This window comes from Rhinoderma darwinii, chromosome 13 (genome assembly GCF_050947455.1).
Source record: "Rhinoderma darwinii isolate aRhiDar2 chromosome 13, aRhiDar2.hap1, whole genome shotgun sequence".
In the NCBI taxonomy this organism is placed as follows: Eukaryota; Metazoa; Chordata; class Amphibia; order Anura; family Rhinodermatidae; genus Rhinoderma; species Rhinoderma darwinii.
Genome location: NC_134699.1, coordinates 67405792 through 67422356, shown reverse-complemented (window position 1 = coordinate 67422356; position 16565 = coordinate 67405792). Strand labels below are relative to the sequence as shown.

At 41.4% G+C, this 16565-nt stretch overlaps 1 long non-coding RNA gene across 5 annotated transcripts in view; it reads left to right on the top strand.

Moving 5' to 3' along the window:
- The window catches only part of LOC142665474 (uncharacterized), a 155313-nt gene that overhangs the window by 42299 nt on the left and 96449 nt on the right, over positions 1-16565 (top strand). For all 5 annotated transcript variants that reach the window (XR_012851512.1, XR_012851513.1, XR_012851510.1 and 2 more), the window contains exon 3: positions 11646-11849. This is a non-coding gene — a long non-coding RNA (uncharacterized LOC142665474). The remainder of the gene's footprint in view (positions 1-11645; positions 11850-16565) is intronic.

Sequence of the window (16565 nt, the reverse complement as noted above, 5' to 3'; positions counted from 1 at the left end):
CTGCAGCTTAGCAAACAGTATCACATATGAGGGGCTTAGATACATCAGCTTATCAGACAGCATCACACACTAGAAGCTTAGATACACAGGATTAGTAAATTGTATCATACATGGTAGGCGTGATAAATTGATTCAGTAGACAGTGTTACATATGAAAAGCTTAGATACAGCTGATAGTATCCCACCTGAGAGCAGAGGCATAACTTTAAGCCCCAGAGCGAACCCTATAACAGCCCCCACCCCAAATTATCACATGTCATTTATAGTACTGGTGTCATCGGGGTCCAGGTGCGACATGAAGCTCTGCACCCCCAATAAGTAGAGCATAAGAGGCTTAGATACACTGTTCCTGGAAACTTAAAAATGTTAGCAAATTATGCGGAACAATGAAATAAAAATGCTACCTTAAAGTATGTGAGGCAATGATTTTACTGCTCACCATTAGGTAATTGTTAGCTTACATTTATCCATAAAAAAAGCATCATGTTCAAAACCCATGTTATAAATTCTAGGTAATGGCACGCCAATGGCTGTTATGTGAAAAACTGCTGTCATCTGGAATGTACGCAGCTGTGAGATCCCCCCAACAATCCCAAGAAAACCCCATTAAACTAATGCAGGAGTCTCAAGATCCCCTCTCAATCTGTTCCCCAGAGGAACCTTCTTCTACTCGCCCCTCATCGTGTGTAATTTGTCCGCTGACCATCACAGTCTCCTGCCCGGCTATGTCGTTGTGTGTCTATACACTGACGTGTGCTGGGGATGTTCGCCTCCATACTGTCACCATATAGCTGTATTATACCTCCACTTCAACTAAATATATGACCTCTCACCCCATAAATCCAGCCAGTCGGGCCCTCCGTCTACCAGTGTTTTCCATACCTAACAAACCTCACACTTTCCAGCAGGTGTTAATGCAATTCACGGTAGACAGATATAAAAAAAAAATTCTGCTGCATTTTACGCTTGGGATCTTGCACGCCTGTTATTGATCGGCACGCAGCATAATAATAGCACGCGGAATCACAGATATTCCAAAAATAAGTTTCCGCCTTATTGGAACTTTTTACCTTTGATGGTTCCCTGCCTCTAAGAAATTGTGAGCCTCAAAATAGTAAAAATATCGGTGTTAGGCCTTATGAACACGACCATAGTGTTTTTTTACTGTGATCCTAAGTCATCCTCAAGTCATCGCATATCTGGCACGCTGTCCGCAAATACGGTCCGTAGTGCATCCGTATTTACGGATCTTCCAAAAAAAAAAAAGAAGGGAGATTGCAAATGATGTCACCAACATGTCCCAACCACTTGAAAATGTCACATAATCATCCAGGCGCCACTTTCTTGGGGGCATCCCCTGCCATCGCATAGCAACGCTTCCGCAATTACACATCTGTAGCTGTCCGCAATTGCGGCACGAACTCGCCCATAGAAGTCTATGGACACGTGCAAAATCGGACCTGTTCTATATTTCGCGGATCAATTCTACGGCCCGGACACACATCCATGGCCTATAGAAATGAATGGGTCTGCAGATTATCCGTAATTACAGATTAAAAACTGTAAATCCACTCGGGTTGTTTTTCACGGCATCCGAGTGGCATGCGATAGTTTTCACTGACCCATTCACTTTAGGGGGTGATTCCGGTCCATGAAAACGGACCCGACTCTGCGTTCCATGGATAGATGTCCTATCTTTCCACGGATCACGGACGGGACACGGGCGGCACACACGGTCGTGTGCATTAGGCGTAAGGTAGTGTCTAACGTGTCTAGCATGATGCGCCAAATTTCTACTACAGCGTGTCATTGTGATACATTTTATCCTGTGTAACTTTTGCGCAGTATTAATATATCTGCCCCAGTTTTGTAAAACAGATTAATATTTTATAACATCGAATTTATTTTGTTTTATGGGAATGTTCACAAGGGTAAGTACACGGCGAATCTGACCTAGAACCCGTAGGGAATTCCTGCCGAAAGATCGCACCAAATTGTGGTGCAGATTTTTGGCCAGAATCGCCGATGCGGAAAGAAGAACAGAAATATAAACGAATACTTAGTCACTAGCATTGCCATAGCGACACATCCCTCTGGTGTCCGTGCAGTCCAGCCTGCTCTGATAACGCTGCAGTCCATGTGACTGCTGCAGCCTGTGATTGGCTGCAGCAGTCACATGGGATAAAATGTCATCCCAGGAGTCCAGTAGCATGGAGACAATCAGCCATCGTTACGACAACGCCAGGGGGCACGTAAAGACTTGTTTCAATTAAATTTAAACACGAAAAAGGTGTTTTTTTCAGATTCTCCTGTCCCAGGATGAGATGTTATCAGGCCTCGTTCACATCTACATTGGAGGCTCCGTTAGCCCCCGTTACCCCCTGGCGTTGTCATAGCGACGCCTTCTTGTTCCCCCAGCTGTTTTCCATGCTGCTGGCCTCCATGTGACTGCTGCAGCCAATCGCAGGCTGAGGTGGTCACATGGGTAGCAGCGTCATCACAGGAGGTGTCGCTATTGCAACAGTAAATGTACGCATTGTCCTTTTTTGCAGTGGCGATTCTGGCCGAAAATCTGCACCACAATTTGGTGCGGTTTTCCAGCCTGAATTCCCTGCGGGTTGTAGGTTAAATAAACAGTGTACTTTTACGCAGCATATCTGACCTGTGTGGACATACCCTAAAGGTGCCCGTTTCTAACTTTCCTTTTCAAAAGCAATCATAATCTTTAAAGTGTAGCTAAACGTTTGACAAACATCTGACATGTCAGAAGTTTGGATTGGTGGGGGTCCGAGCACTGAGACCCCCACCAATCGCTAGAACGAAGCGGCTGAAGCGTTGGTGTGAGCGCTCAGGGGCTTCGTGTTTGTTCGGTTTACGGTGTACGGACTCAATAGAAAGCCTACGAGCCCGTACCCCGATACATCGGCTTTCCGGAAAAAGCCGAACAGACACGAAGCTGCTGAGCGATCACACGAGAGCTTCAGCTGCTTCATTCTAGTGATTGGTGGAGGTCTCAGAAGTTAGGTTTAGTGGGGGTCCGAGCACTAACATGTCACTATGACATGTCAGAAGTTTGCCAAATGTTTAGCTACCCTTTAAACTCCATTAATTTGGCATCCAGGGATGTCAAAATCCTGCTAGTCTGGCATGTGACGTAAAATAGGCTGAAAACCCGGCAATAGCAGATCAGGAGAATTTTCAGTGTCATGTGGAAAAGGGGCGTTTGGCCCAGATACGGCTGCTACCTCTCTACCCCCTGCTCAGATACAAATACAGAAGGTCACTGAGGAAGTACATTTTAACATCACACATTCTGTCTGAACATATACATCTGATAATCCAGAATTTCCAATTATCTAGCACACCGGATAATCTGAATTTTATAGCCGTAGCAGGTTCTAGACCACAATTCTTACATCTGCATTGCCACTGCCCTGTTTAGAGTCCGACCTAAAAAATGTCCCATTGCGAGCGTCCGTACATACCGAGCTCGTATTATATCAGTGTGAAAGGTCTTAGTATCTGATCTTGGTAACTGGGGTGGTTTGAGAACATAATTGTCTTTTTGACTTTTTGTTCTCTCCCCATTCCCTGTAATGAACATTGCCACCCATCAAGCAGCCCGGCAATAGGGTCTCTGTAACCGCCGGTCTGTCGTGTGTTTGAGGAGCCTTCCACAACAAGCCACATGAAAGGCTTTCAACAACCAGACTCCTGTAATGCGGCCAAGTCCATGACTTCATAGTGAATATGATATAATGTCGTTCTTATCTGTATCCTTCTGTCTACTACTTCATAATTGAATCCCTATGTCAAGCAACCGGCAATGTGTGCGGACAGGAAGCCAATTGTCCTGATGCTGGACCAATACTGTAAACTTGAAGCTGGATCCCAGATATAGCACCTACGGTCATGTTAGCTTGGCGTTTTTAACTCATTTACAACCACAGAGTCTAATGAGCAACAAACGGGGTCGTACAATTGTCCCAAGAAGCCATAAGGGGGGCCAGGCGTCCCTTAGAACAAGTAGTAGGGACTAGGATGGGGTAAATGTCTGGGGGCCGAGCAGGCGACATATTGTCTCACCTGTGGAAGGTGTAAAGTGGGCGCAACGGCAGGAACGCAAGTAGGTTAGGGATTATGGGGTGTAGTCCGAGGGGCTTACAAGATCAGAATTTACCTTTGGTAAGGCGAAGACCCATCCTGTTTATTGTAATGTTTGGGTTGTGTAAGGCTACAGCATCTAACCAATAGAAAGAAGGGCGGCCCTCTTTCACCGCATCACTCCCCTTTCCTGCGACATGATCGAGGAGTGTCGATGGTTGTCATGGCAGCTTGGGTGCCTAAAGAAGACCCCTATTAAGTCCTGCCTCTGGTCAATAAAAATACAGTACACTCGAATACATTGGTATTCCAGGGTATTGTACCAGCGATAGATCAGCGATCAAACGATCACTTGTTCAAGCCCTCTAGAGGGACTAAAAGAAATGAAAAAAACACTTTTTTAAATAGCACAAAAAAACGTAAAATATCAAAAGTAAAAAAAAAAAAAAAAAAAAAAGTTTCCCTTTTTTTCCCTAAAGTAATGTAAAAATAAACATAACTGGTATCGCCACGTCCAAAAATGTCTGAGCTATTACAAGATAACAATATTTATCCCGCACGGTAATCGCAGGAAAAACAAAACATAATTGATTCTTTTTTCGGCACCTTAACACCCAAATGAAATGGAAAAACTTGTATATACCCCAAAACGACAGTTTGCCCCTCGAAAAACAAGTCCTCACACTGCCGGTAAAGTGAAAAATATATGGCTGTCAGAATATGGCCACACAAAAAATTACCTTTTTTTTTAAATAGTTTTTCTTTGTAAAATTAGTACATTATATAAAAAAAATTATAGAAATTTGGTATTGCCGTAATCGGATTGATCTGCAGAATAAAGTTAAGTTATCATTTTTTCCGCACAGTGAACAACGTAAAAACGGAACCCAAAAAACAATGAAGGAATCGCAGTTTTTTTTCCAATTTCACCCCACAAAAAATTTTCTTTCAATTTCCCAGTATAATAAATGATACAATAAAAACCACAACTCATCTTGCAAAAAAAAAACAAGCCCTAATACAGCTATGTCGATGGAAAAATAAAAAAGTTATGGTTTTGAGAGTTGGGGAGAAAAAAAGCGAAAATGAAAAAGCGAAAAATGGCTTGGACTTCAAGGGGTTAAGCCTTTTGTTGAGCCCTTCAATTCAGCAATCAGTGCTGGTCCGTGGTGACACTTAGGCACCCAAATAATCATGGAGCCGGTCTGGCTCCCAACACTTCGGACTGGTCATCACGGAAGTCACTGACGTTCTGGGCACCTTAGCTGCATTGTATTCAAGCCCCCATGTTGCAATTGCGCCCCCTACTTTCATTTTATTAGGACATCTTACAGATTCCCATTTTTTACACATCCTTTACATTGTGATGCGCGATGGCTTTCTCTTGCAAATGTGGAATTAGTTATTGTACATTACAGAATTTTTCGACACGTGTTTATACTTAACTCATTAAAATCTCCGGTTCGCTTGTTAGGACATAGTGATGACTGCAAATCCAGCCTCCGTGTTCCTGAATGGCGCTGCTGTTAATCGAGGCCAACTCGGGTGAAGACGGAGATGATGTATAAGATACCGGCTTTGTGTGAGGTTCTAATAAAGGAATTAAGGCAAATGGTATTTGTCAGGATGATCCAACTTCTGCGCTGTATGTTATTGGGATACGGAGTCTCACGTCTAACGGGCCATCGGATTTAGACAGAAGGGCGATACCGGGAAACACAAAAACCCAGAAACGCCCGTTGTATCTGTAATCTCATGAATAATATAGGACAGATGGGGGAGAATTTATTGCAGCGATAGCTCAGTGGCTAACACTGTCGCATGGAGGTCTTGCGTTCCAATCCATCTGTCTGTTCTCCCCTTGATTTTGTATATACTTGGGCTTGTGTAAGGAAAATATATATATACAAATGTATCAGTGCTGAGTGTGTCATTCAGTAAAACTTATTATGATATGGCAACATGTCGCCTGTAATATTACATAGGACTGCAGTTAAACCCACTGCGTTATCTCAACTGAAATGAAACAGCGAACCAACAATTTCAGCTCTGCTACATCAGTACTTATAGACACATGTTGCAAAAGTTGGAATAAAGAAAAAGAGTGAAACTTTCTCTCTATTATTCTGCCCTCCTCGACCCCCAACCCTGCCCCGAGCGAGACCCCCTCAGTCGCAACGTGGTTCATATAAAGTAACACGTCAGATTTGTGTGAAATACGCCACCTAATGCGGTAAGAAATAGCAATTATGCAAAGTGATTCACGTCGCCCTCCAGGTTCCTCTCAGATGACAAGGCTTTATGGCTTCCATAAACCGGAGTTATATTTCAACCAACAAAGTACATCAAACTTACCTTGCAATTAGCCTGGGAATATAAAATGCACAAATGGCCATTTTGTGTGCTGCGCCTTTTACTGCCGCCTTAAGCGGAATTATTTTTTTTTCGTTCCCGTGTGTGCTCACTGAACTGCAGAGCTAAAGAATCTTTTAAACAGATTATGCCGCCTTAATTTCACCCATAAATCTGTCAGCTACCTGTGAAGGGTCAAAATAATAGCGCTTATATATACTTCATAGGCACTTCATAATACCTGCCTTGTGTATTAATGGGAAGAGCGATCCTACACTAACACTCGGGGGACATTAAAGGATTGAAGAATTGAAAAATAAAACTATTCTCAAATTTATGGGCAAAGCCGCCAATTCAATGAAGTTTATGGGGCGGCATATCCTTTGGTAAATTAATTTGTAAATCCAACAATATGGAGTTAGGTATTCTGAATCTAGCCCCTTACACGTGCCACGGGCTTAGACCCTATGTAGTTAGGTTCTGTATTTGTGTTAAGCAGTGCCTAAATATTTTATCGTACCTCTGTTTCCTAAGCAGGACATAGGCAGGATAATTTGGTCCCGATCCGATTAGTGCTGTGATGTTTTTGGAATGGGTATGCTTTTTTGGGGAAAATCATACATATGCATCCACGGCCGCCCAAAAATCCCGTAGAGCGCACATGCTTATGGGGCACAAAACAGGTTATTTATGTGTATGGTCTGCTTTAGGGTTTATAATATTCCTGGTGGTCTAGTGTGGCTTAGGTGTCTTATCCTAGTTGATCTAGGGGAGTAAAGAAGTTAATGTGAAAATCCCTGGTAGTCTAGAGGAATGAAGCGGTTAAAGGGGTTTTCCAGCCACTAAAAGTTGATGGCCTATCGTCAGGAAAGACCATCAATAGCCTCTTGCTCACAGTGAGTCGTTCACACACAGTTAGCGGCGATTCACAGGTATTTCAGCCTTATCCCATTGAAGTGAATGGGAGAGAAGGCGGCAAAACCTGTGAATCGCCGCGAAATGTGTATAAACGAGTCACAGTGAGCAAGAAGAAATGAAGGGGCAGCATCGTTCTTAGGAGTACAGCGGCCCCTTCAAAACAGGTGATCGGCGGGGGGCCCGAAAGTCGGACACCGACCCATCAGCTACTGATGGTCTATCCTAAGGATGGGCCATCAATTTTTAGTGGCTGGAAAACCTCTTTAATATCCCTGATGTTCTAGGCGAGTGAAGCGGTTAATATCTCTGGTAGTCTAGGGGAGTGAAGCGGTTAATATCCCTGGTAGTCTAGGGGAGTGAAGGGGTTACTATCCCTGGTAGTCTAGGGTAGTGGAGCGGTTAATAACCCTGGTAGTCTAGGGGAGTGAAGTGGTTAATATCCCTGGTAGTCTAGGGGAGTGAAGCGGTTACTATCCCTGGTAGTCTAGGGTAGTGGAGGGATTAATAACCCTGGCAGTCTAGGGGAGTGAAGCGGTTAATATCCCTGATAGTCTAGAGCAGTAAAGCTGTTACTATCCCTGGTAGTCTAGAGGAGTGAAGTGGTTAATAACCCTGGTAGTCTAGGGGAGGGAAGCAGTTAATATCCCTGATAGTCTAGGGGAGTGAAGCTGTTAATAACCCTGGTAGTCTAGGGGAGTGAAGCGGTTAATAACCCTGGTAGTCTAGGGGAGTGAAGCGGTTAATATCCCTGGTAGTCTAGGGGAGTGAAGCGGGAGTGAAGCGGTTACCACCGTATCAACGATCATTCATCTCCATACATTAATAATCGCTCCTTGTGAATGATCGGCGTGCTGGATCCTCGATCAGTGCTCATTTTTCTGACCACCTTTACAATAGTGGTCTGGGAGGTCTGGTGCCCCCCGGGCCATCTCAACTCTCAGGACCCACAACATAAAGGCCCTTTTACAGAGGCAAATGATCGGACGAACAAGCATCATACCCTATAAACAGGGCAGCGATCAGACAACAAACAAGCGAACTCTCGTTCATCGGCTGAATGGATCTTTTGTACAGCCAAACAAATGGTCTCTAGTAAACAGCGGATGTGCTGCTGACACGATGCAAATGTGTGGGGACGACCGATCCTATGAATTATCATTCGTCCCCATACTCTCGATCATGATAAACAATCGGCGATCGACCTCCTATATCATCGATCAACGCTCATTACCGGCCAGCAATCTGCCCATGAAAAGCACCCGTAGTCTGTTTAGACCTATGGGATTGCCACCCTTGCCCCATATGTATTTTTCGCGGGCAATGGCAAAATAAAACTGGAAAAAAATCTGTAAACGTAAAAGATAAGCGTTCTGAACCATCAAGCAGATTTTATTGGTTGTAGCCGCACAATCTGTTCAATTCTTAAAGCAAAATTCCTTGAAAACCTGATAAACTCAGTTCTGTCCGGACTACTTGTGTCTTGATTGTCCATAAGGGCTCTGGATCCCCGATTAACACCTTGCATGCCGAAACCCCAGTCCACGGTACATCTCTCCTTCGATCTTCCTCTTCCTTTGATGGTGGCTTCCCGTGGCAGACTGCAGAGTTGGACTGGGACTCCTTGGGCCGAATAAAGTTCCCAATTCTGAGGGTCTATGGTCAATCTATACAAAACATATAGATACCCTCATATAATTACATCCTAAACTACGCTGCTATTTGTAAATGAAACCAATAACAATGGTCCCTAGAAAAAAAATGGGGTAAAGTGTCTCCTTCTCGGGCCCATTATTGTGTTAGAAGCAGAGGATCCTCTTCTACTATGGTGGGTCCAGCCGTAGCTGACCGGATATACCATAAATGTGTGGGGGCATCTCTCCATTACACCCCCAACAGTCCCATCGATAAGCCATAAATGTCTATTTCTAGCAAAATCCTTATATGCAAAACCTTATTCTCTGGGTTATAAATGGTGAACCCCTCATAAAGACCCACAAGACCAACTAATAGATGATTGAAAGCTTCAGCGGATGATGATCAGAAGAGTGAACGTGTTTCATGTGTCACAGAAATATATAGGACTGTGTGGTAATATGTTAGGAGGATGGAGACATCGGTGTGATAGATAATCCTCAGGCTGCGGACATGTGTATAGTAGATCTGGATATATCAGGAGGGGGAAGGGATCATGAAGCATCTGTCCATCATGGAGGACTCGGCGGCAAATCCCATTACAGTAACTTTATTATTCACTGGAGCTTATCAGTCACCTGTCTGTAGCGTGTGACAGGTAAACAGCAGGAGACTTACAAGCACTCATAGCTTTCCAGGTCTCTAGTAATGAAATTGTAGAATAAACTTCTGTGGTGGACTAATGTGAAGCGTAAACCTTCTATATGTCAAATATGTCCCCTACTGGTCCCCGCACACCCCTTCACACAGGATAGTCAGGGACGCCATCGAGTGCGGAGAGCTAGAAAAACACGCCGCTGCGATCCGGAGGCGGTGGTCTCCAACCTGTGACTCCTCTGCGACCTCTGTGGTTAAACTACAACTCCCAAGGTGGCCAAACGCTTTCAATAGCTGTCGGCCGAACAACTATTCCTAAGGAGCTCCGCGCTTGGTATAGCTAAGCGTGCATTTCATTGCAATGGGAAGAGGGGGTAATGGTCCTTTTAAGTGGGCCGTGCAAATGAGCGCTGATCGACGAGACAGCTTGTTGATCGGCGCTCGTTTGCTTCTTTCGCAAGGAGCTATGATCGGTAATGTGTGGGGATGAGCGATCACTTCTACGATTGCTCGCCCACATACATTTCCAGCATGTGCTGCCGACTAGCGGACATGTTTTGGCCGGAATAAATGAGCCGATCACCCGATTTACGAGCAGCTGATCGTTGCCCTTTGTACACATAGCAATGATCGTAAACAAGCATTTGTATGATTGCTCATTTGCCCGATCAGTGACCCGTGTAAAAGGGCCATAAGTCGCTGCCATAAACCTCTGGTGGTGTCTTATCTCCCCTGAGAACAAAAGGATTGGACCTTGAAGTTTAACATGTCGTTTCTTCTGTCCTCCCGCATCATCTGTTGGGCCAGAGTACGGAGGCACATATGCTTATTAGATAGTCGGCCGCTCCTGCCAAAATCGGCGGGTCCAGCGTATCAGCATCGGCGCACAGATACAATACTTCCCACAATATCGAGGATTTTCTATGGGGATGTTGCTGGGGGACATCTGTGGCCGGCATTCTAGGGGGTCTTTTGTGCCTGGCACTATAGAGACATATGTGGCTGGCACTATAGAGACATATGTGGCTGGCACTATAGAGACATATGTGGCTGGCACTATAGAGACATATGTGGCTGGCACTATAGAGACATATGTGGCTGGCACGATGGGGCAGCTGTGTCAGGAATTGACGGAGGCAGCTGTGGCTATGGGGGCATCTGTGTTATACACTGAAGGGGCATCTGACACTGCTAGGCAGGGGTGTAGCTAAGGAAGATTGGTAGGTGTTGGGTGCCAGCGGGGCGCCAACAAGTCACTCTGCCATGGTCGAGGGTATTTGGGATGAAGGGCTTAGCCAGCAAACTGGATCTGTGCCCCAGATGAAGGAAAGATAGTCTGTGGCAGGTACTGATAATGGGGGTTATACCCATTTTTAATTTCAGAACATTGGACGGTATGACCCCCTATAGCTGATTATTCCATTACAAGCCCTACGGCAAAAATATACAGAAATAGTGATCAAATCCAAAAACTTTCTGTGTCCGGTTATCAATTCACTACAAAATAACAAGCTGTTTAATGTAATCTATCCTAAATTATTACCGCAAGGCATCTGTCTTGTGTGAGATTCAATAAACGTCATGAAATATAAGTGGCGTCTGCGCTGATATATTAGTGGAATCATCAGTCCAGGTTTACAATGAGAGTCATCCTTCACAAATGATGAGAGACCTGCAGCCGTATTTATGTGGCGCTCTATATACAGACATCCATTACTGTAAACTTTCATCAGTCATTCATCCTTTTATCCATACAGGCTGGATGTCTGCTGCCACCAAGTGGTCATCACTTAGTATTACCCATTATATGTATCACCTATAAGCGGACATGACAATATTACTATTTATTACCAATTCTGGTTTACAGTCCGGCCTCCAGTCCAATCCTCATCTCAAGGAAAGCAACACCAAAAAATTGTAGAGATAAAAAATGTCTCTGGTTTCATAAAAGATGTCATTTTTATCTTTCTTTTATTTCCTAGGAATTTTTCTTCTGCTGCCATTAGCATCTCTGGAGTTTCTTATTGTACGTATATTCCTTCAGACTCCCTAAAGCCTCTGTCCACCTAAGTCCTCATCACCCGAGGTGACCACCCTGAAGCTTGACCAGCATGATCCTCTTCTACATTATCATTCTGCTTAAGAAGATGGTCGCTGGTCCTAAGCACTGGAGCCGGGAGTATTAGGTCAGTATATATTTTTTCCTGTTGTTGTAGCGTTTCACTTTTAATAAAAAAACAAAAAAAATAATTCTACTTCTGGTGCTGAGCCGCCAGTAGGTGGAAAAGTTTCCCATAATTTCAAGGAGGCCAAATTCTCGTTCGGCCGACATCTTTTCCTCTGACTACACCATATATTCAAAAGTGGAGAGTGAAAAAGGCGTCCCCATCTTTTTTGTTATTGTTAAGCCTGCATATTGTGTGCGTAATTTCACAAATACGTCTGATACTAAACCAGCTGAGGTAAGTCACGATCAGTATCTGTACACATGATGCTTTGCGGTAAGGCGTTGTCTTTTATAACTGACGTATAATAAATTATTTTATATGTTTTATGGAAAGGGAAATAAACGTCGCTGCATGTATTCCTGGTGTGTTATCCCAGTAACTGCTGTGTGCTCACATAGGACAAGCACTGCAAGTTTACGACTGTGATTTATATTCCCTGGGTTGACTATGTTATGTCATAGTAAATTATAACCATTTCACCTCTCCTCGTGCAACAAGTGAATTATTATTACACGGGAGAGTACATAAATATCAGGCAGGAAAGTACAAGAACATACATATCAGGCAGGAAAGTACAAGAACATATCACACAGGAAATACAAGAACATACATATCACACAGGGAAATACAAGAACATACATATCACACAGGAAATACAAGAACATACATATCATACAGGAAATACAAGAACATACATATCAGGCAGGAAAGTACAAGAACATATCACACAGGAAATACAAGAACATACATATCACACAGGGAAATACAAGAACATACATATCACACAGGAAATACAAGAACATACATATCACACAGGGAAATACAAGAACATACATATCACACAGGAAAGTACAAGAACATACATATCACACAGGGAAAGTACAAGAACATACATATCAGGCAGGAAATACAAGAACATACATATCAGGCAGGAAATACAAGAACATACATATCACACTGGAAATACAAGAACATACATATCATACAGGGAAATACAAGAACATACATATCACACAGGAAAGTACAAGAACATACATATCACACAGGAAATACAAGAACATACATATCACACAGGAAATACAAGAACATACATATCACACAGGAAATACAAGAACATACATATCATACAGGGAAATACAAGAACATACATATCACACAGGAAAGTACAAGAACATACATATCACACAGGAAATACAAGAACATACATATCACACAGGAAATACAAGAACATACATATCACACAGGAAATACAAGAACATACATATCACACAGGAAATACAAGAACTACATATCACACAGGAAATACAAGAACATACATATCAGGCAGGAAAGTACAAGAACATATCACACAGGAAATACAAGAACATACATATCACACAGGAAATACAAGAACATACATATCACACAGGAAATACAAGAACATACATATCACACAGGAAATACAAGAACTACATATCACACAGGAAATACAAGAACATACATATCAGGCAGGAAAGTACAAGAACATATCACACAGGAAATATAAGAACATACATATCACACAGGAAATACAAGAACATACATATCACACAGGAAATACAAGAGCATACATATCACACAGGAAATACAAGAACTACATATCACACAGGAAATACAAGAACATACATATCACACAGGAAATACAAGAACATACATATCACACAGGAAATACAAGAACATACATATCAGGCAGGAAAGTACAAGAACATACATATCACACAGGAAAGTACAAGAACTACATATCACACAGGAAATACAAGAACATACATATCACACAGGAAATACAAGAACATACATATCACACAGGAAATACAGGAACATACATATCACACAGGGAAATACAAGAACTACATATCACACAGGAAATACAAGAACATACATATCAGGCAGGAAAGTACAAGAACATATCACACAGGAAATACAAGAACATACATATCACACAGGAAATACAAGAACATACATATCACACAGGAAATACAAGAACATCCATATCACGCAGGAAAGTACAAGAACATACATATCACACAGGAAATACAAGAACTACATATCACACAGGAAATACAAGAACATACATATCACACAGGAAATACAAGAACATACATATCACACAGGAAATACAAGAACATACATATAACACAGGAAATACAAGAACATATCACACAGGAAATACAAGAACTACATATCACACAGGAAATACAAGAACATACATATCACACAGGAAAGTACAAGAACATACATATCACACAGGAAAGTACAAGAACATACATATCACACAGGAAAGTACAAGAACATACATATCACACAGGAAATACAAGAACTACATATCACACAGGAAATACAAGAACTACATATCACACAGGAAATACAAGAACATACATATCACACAGGAAAGTACAAGAACATACATATCACACTGGAAATACAAGAACTACATACATATCACACAGGAAAATACAAGAACATACATATCACACAGGAAATACAAGAACTACATATCACACAGGAAATACAAGAACATACATATCACACAGGAAAGTACAAGAACATACATATCACACAGGAAATACAAGAACTACATATCACACAGGAAATACAAGAACTACATATCACACAGGAAAATACAAGAACATACATATCACACAGGGAAATACAAGAACATACATATCACACAGGAAATACAAGAACTACGTATCACACAGGAAAGTACAAGAACTACGTATCACACAGGAAATACAAGAACTTACATATCACACAGGAAAATACAAGAACATACATATCACACTGGAAAATACAAGAACATACATATCACACAGGAAATACAAGAACATACATATCACACAGGAAAGTACAAGAACATACATATCACACAGGAAAGTACAAGAACATACATATCACACTGGAAATACAAGAACATACATATCACACAGGAAATACAAGAACTACATATCACACAGGAAATACAAGAACTACATATCACACAGGAAATACAAGAACTACATATCACACAGGAAATACAAGAACATACATATCACACAGGAAATACAAGAACATACATATCACACAGGAAATACAAGAACATACATATCACACAGGAAATACAAGAACATACATATCACACAGGAAAGTACAAGAACATACATATCACACAGGAAATACAAGAACATACATATCACACAGGAAATACAAGAACATACATATCACACAGGAAATACAAGAACATACATATCACACAGGAAATACAAGAACTACGTATCACACAGGAAATACAAGAACTACATATCACACAGGAAAGTACAAGAACATACATATCACACAGGAAATACAAGAACTACATATCACACAGGAAATACAAGAACATACATATCACACAGGAAAGTACAAGAACATACATATCACACAGGAAAGTACAAGAACATATCACACAGGAAATACAAGAACTACATATCACACAGGAAATACAAGAACATACATATCACACAGGAAATACAAGAACATACATATCACACAGGAAATACAAGAACATACATATCACACAGGGAAATACAAGAACTACATATCACACAGGAAATACAAGAACATACATATCAGGCAGGAAAGTACAAGAACATATCACACAGGAAATACAAGAACATACATATCACACAGGAAATACAAGAACATACATATCACACAGGAAATACAAGAACATACATATCACACAGGAAATACAAGAACATACATATCACACAGGAAATACAAGAACTACATATCACACAGGAAATACAAGAACATACATATCAGGCAGGAAAGTACAAGAACATATCACACAGGAAATACAAGAACATACATATCACACAGGAAATACAAGAACATACATATCACACAGGAAATACAAGAACATACATATCACACAGGAAATACAAGAACTACATATCACACAGGAAATACAAGAACATACATATCAGGCAGGAAAGTACAAGAACATATCACACAGGAAATACAAGAACATACATATCACACAGGAAATACAAGAACATACATATCACACAGGAAATACAAGAACATACATATCACACAGGAAATACAAGAACTACATATCACACAGGAAATACAAGAACATACATATCACACAGGAAATACAAGAACATACATATCACACAGGAAATACAAGAACATACATATCACACAGGAAATACAAGAACATACATATCAGGCAGGAAAGTACAAGAACATATCACACAGGAAATACAAGAACATACATATCACACAGGGAAATACAAGAACATACATATCACACAGGAAATACAAGAACATACATATCACACAGGAAATACAAGAACATACATATCAGGCAGGAAAGTACAAGAACATATCACACAGGAAATACAAGAACATACATATCACACAGGAAATACAAGAACATACATATCACACAGGAAATACAAGAACATCCATATCACGCAGGAAAGTACAAGAACATACATATCACACAGGAAATACAAGAACTACATATCACACAGGAAATACAAGAACATACATATCACACAGGAAATACAAGAACATACATATCACACAGGAAATACAAGAACATACATATCACACAGGAAATACAAGAACATATCACACAGGAAATACAAGAACTACATATCACACAGGAAATACAAGAACATACATATC